The sequence below is a fragment of the Neophocaena asiaeorientalis genome, unplaced genomic scaffold (assembly GCF_003031525.2).
Source record: "Neophocaena asiaeorientalis asiaeorientalis breed wild unplaced genomic scaffold, Neophocaena_asiaeorientalis_V1.1 scaffold143, whole genome shotgun sequence".
Taxonomy (NCBI): domain Eukaryota; kingdom Metazoa; phylum Chordata; class Mammalia; order Artiodactyla; family Phocoenidae; genus Neophocaena; species Neophocaena asiaeorientalis.
Genome location: NW_020175536.1, coordinates 3,828,047 through 3,837,370, shown reverse-complemented (window position 1 = coordinate 3,837,370; position 9,324 = coordinate 3,828,047).

Genomic DNA, 9,324 nt, shown 5'->3' with positions numbered 1-9,324 from the left:
TGGTACACAAAGGTCGCATCAGGCGTTCAGAAGCAATCCAGTGCTACCGTGTCATCTATGACGAGGAAGGAAGAGCTACTACCCAGACATCACTGGATTGCTTTTCCAAGAGGGGAGATAGAATTGAATCCAGCAAGGAACCAGAACCTGTGTGTCAACAACGTCAGGCGTGACTGAAATTGTAGCCTGGCCTCCGTCTCCTGTTGCTGACGATCCTTCAGCTCTACCATCTCCCACCTCCTCTCCCTCCTCCAGTCAGTAACTCTTCTTGCCTGTTCACTCGATGCCAGCCCCTGTATGACAGCTGTTGTACTGCGCTACTGTACTTTACAAGGTACTGTACTGTAAGATTAAAAATGGTTTCTTTACTTTTTGTGTTTGTTTGTTTTTTATGTATTATTTGTGTGAAAAGTATTATAAACCTATTACAGTACAGTACTCTATAGCCGATTGTGTTAGTTGGGTACCTAGGCTAACTTTGTTGGACTCACAAACAAATTGGACTTATGAACGCGCTCTCGCCACAGAAATCGTTTGTATGTAGAGGACTTACTCTATTATCTCTGAACAAAACCTGGGCAGTGGGGAGTTGGTTCTTTGGGACATGAGTCCACCTTCTTCCCAAGATTGCTGGCTTCCTCAATAAAGCTATCTTTCCTTTTACGCAACACTTGTCTCTCAGTATTAGATTGTTGAGCAGTGGAACCTGAGTTCAGTAACACCTATAGGATGGTGGCAGCGAATGGAAAGAATCGGATGAATATGGGAGGTCTTCTTACAAGGAGATGAAAGAGAACCAGCAGGTTTGGGGATGGCTGTGGTAACTTCATTTTTGAAGCATTAATGATAAGATGCCAGTGGACTAGTTTGAGGAGGGCATGAGGCTATTTGAGGGCACCCATTAAAATAGGTGGGTTAGTCCTCACTGTGGGTTAGGCGCACAGCAGTGAGGGACCAGGTGTCCATCTGGCCACCCCTTCCTGTGAGCCCACACCCCCAGCTCACACGAGCATCACGGTCATGATACAGTGATGCTCCTGCATACCCAACTTCCTTCAGAAGTGGGAAAAACTGCAGGTGGGTTTGGTTCTGGCTTCTTTCTTTCAGTGTCCCCACCCCACTCAGGGTCTCCCTCCACATGAGGAGGGAGCAGTGAGGGATAGCTGTGAGAGGGGACAGTGATGGAAGGTGTGAGAGTTTCTACTCAGCAGAAAAATATTTTCACTTATTCGTGGAGCAATTTTCAGCTTATTGCATGTTGGGTACCACGTGAGGAACTAATGGGGCTAAAAAAGGAAAAGAAGGTACACTCCATCCTCAAACTGTTCTGGTCTAATGAGAGGGAGAGGTACATTTATTAGAAACCAGTAGGGAGTTAAATGGGGTATAAAATAAAGGTGAAGTAGACTAGAGAGAGAGGTAGGCACAAATAAGAAATAAAATCATCATTTTTCCGAGGATACTTGAGGAATACATATGTTATTTCCCCAGCCCTAATGTCACCCAGTGACCTTAGCCTCAGAATTCTTTGTGTTTCCCCAGCAAGTACCAATTTTATTGGGAAAGGAGCTGTATAGTTTAACTATCATATAAAATCTAGACAGATAGTGTGACAATGAATTTTTCTCCCTAATTATTAAAATTATTTATATGAAAATATATATAAAGGCATAAGAATTAGATCACGTTTGATTGCCCAATTAATAAATTATCCTTATTTAAAAAGGCATAATTAGGGGTACTGGAAAATCTAGAACAGATGCCCTATAATATTATTTGTTGCTTTGTCAGTGTCTCTCCTGCTCACCCCACCCCTATTTGGCCAATTCTCTTTGAGAAAGGGGGCCTAAGCTGAGTGATTTAAAAGATTATGAATCAATCTCTGGACTAAATTGGCTGATTCACAAAACTGTGAGCAATTTATATCTAACTTAGACTTGGCTTGTAACAACCCAGCAATTGGGAACTCTCTACCATGGTTTACCGATATCGTGCTGCTAAGATATTTTTGAAATATTTCTCCTGCTTACATATTCATAGGTGTTTCAGAAGATTTTGGACTAGCTGGCCCAAAAGGGCACTCCAAGGTTTGTCGAGGGACCAAGGAGGGGCTACTTCTCTTGGGCAGCAGCGGGAAAGAGGGAGGGAGGATGCAGGAGAGCAGACATTAGACAGCGAGGCTGTCCCCTGGCCTGTGGGATTTAATCTGGTCATTCAATCCATCGGGAATTGTGGGATGTCTGCCACACATCGGCACCAGAACCACAAGAAGCTAGGAAAGAAGCACTCAGTTATGTAGGCTCACAACCTTGAGTGCTTACAGGGGCCAGGCAGGTGAGATCAATAAAGGCTCAGCGACCATGGTTCACGGGCCCAGCCGCTCTGCGGCACGTGGGATCCTCCCGGACTGAGGCACGAACCCGTGTCCCCTGCATCGGCAGGCAGACTCCCAAGCACTGCGCCACCAGGGAAGCCCCAGACCTTATTTCTAATGGTTGGCATCTACTTAAAATATTTAGAAAACACCTTTGGAGCCATAATTCTGTGGCCAAGCCAACCTGGTTTCATTCCCTGAAGAAATGGGCCCTGTCCTTAAGCAAGTTGCCATATCCCTGGATGAATAACACATACTAACTTGGGCAGGAAATGAGAATATCTCTGGCATATAATGGTTGCGTGATATATGTTCAACCTCTTCCTCTTTCTCATTATGAAACAATATTTTTTCATATCTTTCCTACCGCTTTCTAAGAAGGGTGAAATCCCTTTCTCCAGTTGGAGAAGGAAAGTGGGCAAGAAAAGAAACACTGAGAGTTTGTTTTGCTAACGAGGTTGACGGGTTAAGGAGGTTAGTAGAGACCTATATTTCTCTAGAATGGACTCAGGGCCGGAGAATCTGGAGAGGAAGAGAAAGGCTGGGGCAAAGGGGGACAGTAAGCAGCAGCAAAGAGATTCAGCTGATGAAGGGAAAACAACTTTAGGAAAAGAGAAGGCAAAGCTTAAAGGGACCTCAACATATTTTGCCATGTGGTATGTACATAATCCCCTGTACACCCAAGACATTTAAAAAATAATCTACAGTCCTCTTCAATGCGTTTGTAGTCCTATTTGCGTTTTCTCAGAGATGAGAATGAAACACAGCCAGGGTTACCTAAGCCTGTGCCTCAAAGAGTGGTAATGACTAAAGGTGACAAAGGTGTGCTGTCTGCATTTTCCAACCAAGAATGGGAGGAACCCAAGGTCTGACAACAGAATGAGATATTTGACCATAAAGGAATGTCATAAAGAGTCGAGGTTCTAGGATTGGCTATGGTAACCAAAAAAGAAGGCTCATTAAAAAGGGAAGATATGAAAGCAGAGGGCAGGGGAGGTGAAGAGGTGCCTGGTGCCTCCTGAGGATGGGGGTAAGCAGAAGCTTTATGCCCAGGATATGTCTCATTTTCATGTTAGGAGGGTGGGGCCTGAGTCATCATCAGCTGTAGGTTAGCTTTAATTTAGTCGAGGCTCCAAGCTTTGCTCCCTTACCCTCAGAGTGTCGAAGGACTGTAGGTAAGACCCTCAACGTCACATCCTTAGAGACCAGGCTGTCAGACAGTCACTCCAAGGTTCGGGTCTTAGAAACATTTGTATGCGTGCAATGGGCACTTGTAACTTCACCGGTTATATTTTTTCCTGCCTGTAGAATCTGGGTCTAGACATTCAGAACTAGCCAGTTCTGCTGAGTCAGTTGTCTGTGTGAGCCTGCACACAGCAAACTCACGAGGTTGGCTACTGAGGAGATGTCTTCGAACCCGGGTTGGGCCACCTGTCTCAGTATGCTTACAGAGTGAGAGAGGAGAGGTCCAGCGCAGGGATCCAGAAGTTGCCTCTGGCCTGGCTTCCCCACCAGCTGCAAAATCCTCCAGGACCTCAATGTCAAATGAGGACATTTCTGGATCTGCGTGTGAAGATTTTACATTTTATATATTTTTCATTTTTATATATTACATGAAGAAACTAAGGCACAGAGAGGTTAAACAGCTTGTCCAGGGTCACACAGCTAGTGGTCTGGCTCTAGGGTTAACTACTACACTCTATATCTCAGAGATATTATTAACCAAGAAGACAAGAGGCTTTGGAATCAGACAAGCCTGGGCCTGCCAGTTCTTAGCTCCGTGGCCTTGGGAAAATTAGTTAATGTCTCTGTGCCTCAGTTTCCTCATCTGTAAAACATGGATAAGAAACTTACCTACATCAGAGAGTTGTTGTTTAGTAATGCACAGGAAGTGGTAACACATTATCTAAATATGCTCGATAAACAACTATTATTACTAGATGCAGCCCTGGCTAGGGAATGTAGGTGCAGAAGTAAAAAGAAGAGGTGTAGGAGTAAAGGGTGACAATGAGAGGCCTGGGGATATAGACCCCACAAGAGGACCAACCTTATTTTGCTTTCTCCTGTTGATGAAGGTATATCCTGAATGCCAGAGGATCCTGTGTATAGGGAGTGGAGGCGGGGACCAGAAGTGGGGATAGCTGTGTGCTGGGTGGAACAGTGGACAGTGAATTCTCAGGAACTTCAGCCAAGTGCCCATCTATTCCCATGATGTTCCTGGGCACAGGATGAAGAATCCAGTCTCCTCTTAGGACAGGCCACTTTCCAGATCAAATCATTCATGTCCTCAACAACAGATCACAGGAAGTCAATCAAGTGGTGGCTGGCAGGACTCTGCACCCTGCCTGGTAGCACAGGTGATGACAGGCCCTTCCAAACAAGCTGGTTTTCCATGTTTAATCCATATGCTCTTTAATGACAACCAGGCTTGTCTGGTCTAGGTGACTTTTAGGCCAAAGATACAGGCACTGCCATGCATTATGGAGGGCTGCTTCTCCAAGTACAGGAACAGACTCAACTCTTTATAATCAAGAAGGTTTCAGCTGGCTGTGGATATTAGTTTGGGGACCAGGCCAGGCCTTGGCAAATTAACTTGGCTGGAAAATAATAGCATGAATTAAGCAATCACAGGGAGAACATAGAGCAAGTCACTCATGTTTAAAATTCTGCCCCAGGCTGAGTGTCCCATTCACTGGCCTTGGAGGCAAAGGTACGACACTACTGACTGAGGCCCTTGGGGGCTGATAAGAGCCAGTCTCTGGGGAAGAGGCCTGGTCTGCTAACAGCATCTCTGCAGGAGCACGGGGGTATTCTCCTAAAATAAACATGCCCCCATGAGATGGGAGGGTGGTTACACACCCCACCCAGCTGAGGCTCCAGGAGGGTACACCAGCACCCTCTGTCCCCGGAAATGGAATCCACATTGGCCTTTGGACCATACTTCCCTACTAACTCGGAGACCTCTCTTCCCTAACAGCTTGTCCCTTGAATGAATTTCCCTGTGACTGGGAAATTTCCCTGTGACTGGAAAGCATTAAGATTCCAAGATAAATTTCATTCTGCAGAAGTCAAAACCCTCCCACATTTGGTGTAGCCCTTTCAATGGATTCTTGCTGCTTACGATTTTCTGCTTCAATTTATTTTTACTAGGAAAACATACTGTTCTGGTTAATTGTAAACTATAAACAAAAAATCTTCCAATAAAGCAAGAATTAAACAATTTAAATTATTTATATAAATACATAAATGTAATTTATAATAATAAATAATTCATTCTAGATAGTGTGGGATAATAAACACTGATCTGGAGTTCACTGGATTCCAAGGCAAGCGTCAAGCCCTTCTGCTTGAACATTGAGCTGTTAGATTTGATTCAAATCTGAAGTAACCAGGACAGTAACTCTTAGGCTGATGCTTCCTCTGCAGGGAAAGAAAAGTCAGAAAAGGTAAAGATCATGCAACCAGCAGCAGAGAGAATTTGCTGCTCTGACCTTGCCTGGCCCAGCTGGGTCCCTGGATCACTCTACCGGTCTCTGCCATGAGCATGTGCTGGGTAACAGGAGGAAGACTGTCCAGAGGTGGGGTTTTTGTTGTTTTCATTGTTTTGTCTTGTTTTCACTCCTTTCTTGTACAATATACCTCTTTCCAGATTACACCTCAGGAAAAGATTAGGGCAGCTTCTCGATGCTAAGCAGTGGTATATCTTCTAAGTTATCTAAATAAAAGTCATCTTTTTCAAAACTCACACAAGCTTTTTCTTCCAGGGTTCAACCTGTCCAACATCATCGAGCTCCCCTTCTCTTAAGGTGGAAAAAGAGCCCAGAGGTTTTAATATTCCCCGATGCAAGGGAAAAAGGGTACCAGGTTTTGGAATCATCCTAGCTCTGAGACCTACCAGCTGAATCTCAGTTTCTTCACAGTAGACAGTAATCCTACCCATCCCATAGAGATGGGAGGGTTAAATGAAAGTATCCATATGTCTCCTAGCACACAGAAAACACTCATTGTTAGCTGTGGCTGCTATGATTATTTCTCCTGGTATTACTAAAAGGGCAAGTGGCTCTTTCAACCATGTTGCAAACTGATTACCTAAAGAAAGTTTTGATTATATGCTTTGTATATTTCATATGGGGGAATATAAGCCATTATACATTCAATCAAAGAATTGGATTCTGGGACTTTCCTGGTGGCTCAGTGGTTAAAACTCTGTGCTCCCAACGCATGGGGCCGGCATGCATGCTGCAACTATGAGTTCATATGCCACAACAGAAGCCAGCAAGCTGCAACTCAGCAGCCCGCGAGCTGCAACTAAGACCTGGTGCAACCTAATTAATTAATTATTTTAAAAAAAGAAGAAGAATTGGATTCTGTTAGACAGCTGGGTTACAGACTCATCTTGGCCATTCATCAGCCACCAACCTTGGCACATTATTTATCTCCAAGAGTCTGTTCCTTTCTTTTCCAGCTGGGCCAATCATACCTGCCCCCCCAGGCCTCACAGAGCTGTTGAAAGGAGATACAAGATGGCCTGGGTAAAAGTGGTTTGGAAAAGGTTTCAAGTACAATTCAGAGTGAAAGATATTATTGTTGGGATGTGGGAAGCTGAGCTTCTGTGAGCATATTTTGATTTGCGTTTGAACTTGGGGGTCAGGCATAAAGAACGCCAGTACTGCTCATTTTTGTAGCCCTAGGACACTCCATAGGTGTTCAAAATGTTGATTTACTTTTTAAAGAAACCAGCTAGGAATCTTGAACCTCTCTCCTTTGGCTCTCTCCTTTCCCTTCTCTAGGGTTTGAATTTTCTTCCCATATAATTTAATTTCACTGTTGGCAGCCACTGTTGGTTTCACCTATTATGAAAAGAATGCTCTTATGTTAAGAAGCCATGAGCCTGGAACACTGGAAGCAATCGCCACCGTTCTACACTTGGACATCAACATGGGAATTGCATTCTGTGGCAGACATCCTCTCTGCATTGGAAGGGAAACCTGCCAGAGTGGGGCAGGATGCAGATGCCCGGCAAACCCTTCAACAGATTCTACTGTGCTTGGGATCAAGTCCAGAGTCCTCAAGGTGAACTTGAGGCCTCCCTGGACCAGTTCCTGCCCTATTCTCTAACCTGATTCTCAGGCCTGAGCCTACTTCTTTCGGGATGTCTTTTCAGTCCCTTGAATGTGATACCCTCTCTCTTAAATCTGGGCACTCCTCTCCATCACCTTGGATGTCATAGCCCCAATCTCCCCATCATCATGACTTCTCTCCCTAGATTTGCTTTAGTTTGTCTTGTTGATAGTAGGGTGGATTCTGTTTCGCCAGAAGATGTATGAATCACCCAAAGTCCATAGTTTACATTGGAGCTCACTTTTGGTGTTGTATGTTCTATGGGTTCGGACAAATGTAATGAAACGCATACACCATTGTGGTATCACACAGAGTAATTTCACTGCCCTAAAAATCCTCTGTGCTCTGTTTATTCATCTCTCTTTCTCCCCTAACCCCTGGCAACCACTGATCTTTTTAGTGCCTGCATAGTTTTGCCTTTTCTAGAATGTCATATATTTGGAAACGTACTAGCCTTTTCAGATTGGCTTCTTTCACTTAGTAATATGCATTTAAGGTTCTTCCATGTCCTTTCATGACTTAATATCTCATTTCTTGTTAGTGCTGGAAAACATTTCATTGTATGAATGTACCACAGTTTATTTATCCATTTACCTATTGAAGGACATCTTGGTAGTTTCCAGTTCTGGGAAATTATGAATCAAGCTGCTATAAACATCCATGTGGAGGCTTTTGTATGGAGATGAGTTTTCAACTTCTTTGGAGAAATGTCAAGGAGTACAATTTATGGATCATGTGATAAGCGTGTGTTTAGTTTTGTTAGAAACGGCTGAACTGTCTTTTTTTAAAATTTTATTTGTTATTTATTTATTTTTTGGCTGCGTTCTTCGTTGCTGTGTGCGGGCTTTCTCTAGTTGCGTCAAGCGGGGCCTACTCTTGGTTGCGGTGTGCCAGCTTCTCATTGCAGTGGCTTCTCTTGTTGCGGAGCATGGGCTTCAGTAGTTGTGGCTCATGGGCTCTAGAGTGCAGGCTCAGCAGTTGTGGCACACAGGTTTAGTTGCTCCACGGCATGTGGGATCTTCCCAGACCAGGGATCAAACCCGTGTCCCCCGCATTGGCAGGCGGATTCTTAACCACTGCGCCACCAGAGAAGTCCCAAACTGTCTTTCAAACTGGCTATACCATTCTTCTGAACTTTTAAGGCACAGCCTGGTCAGCTGTCCCAGGAGACAGCATGGATTTCTTGGCAGCAAGTACCCCAATTCCAATGTCCAAAGGTCTTGAGATATCTGTTGTGGCTATGTGCATGATCCCAGACCAGGACAGCACAGGGCAAATACCCTGTGTTTCATACACAATTAACCAATTGTGTGTTATTGGTGTGTCTGAACTGGGGCAACATATATTGTATTTAACTTACCTATTGCTCTGAGGGCCACTGACAGCCAGAGAAGTGCTACTCTATGTTTGCTACATGTGCACTTGTAAGAACAGGGAAAGCATGGCTGTCCCTTCTTTGAAAATGCCCCTAGACACCACCCAGCTGTGTCTCTTCCTCATTCCTGTTGTTCTCCTACAGACTGCTTGTTCATTGGGGATTCGCCCCCAAATCATGGGTTTCCTTTACTCTCACCACCATAACATTCAGCCCGTGACTTAGGTCCTCGACCTTCTCATTTCAAACAAGCTTCGTCCAGCAACCCACTCCCATCATCACCTCAGAGCCCTCATATCAATAAAATCCATACTCAGAAATGTCAGTTTCAAACAAATCACTCTCTCAATCTCACAATTTATGTTTTCCGATTCATCCACCACAACTCTTTGAATTCAACCCCTCCCATCCCTTGATCCCGCCTCTTTCCCATGACCCACCAGCCCCCCCCCCC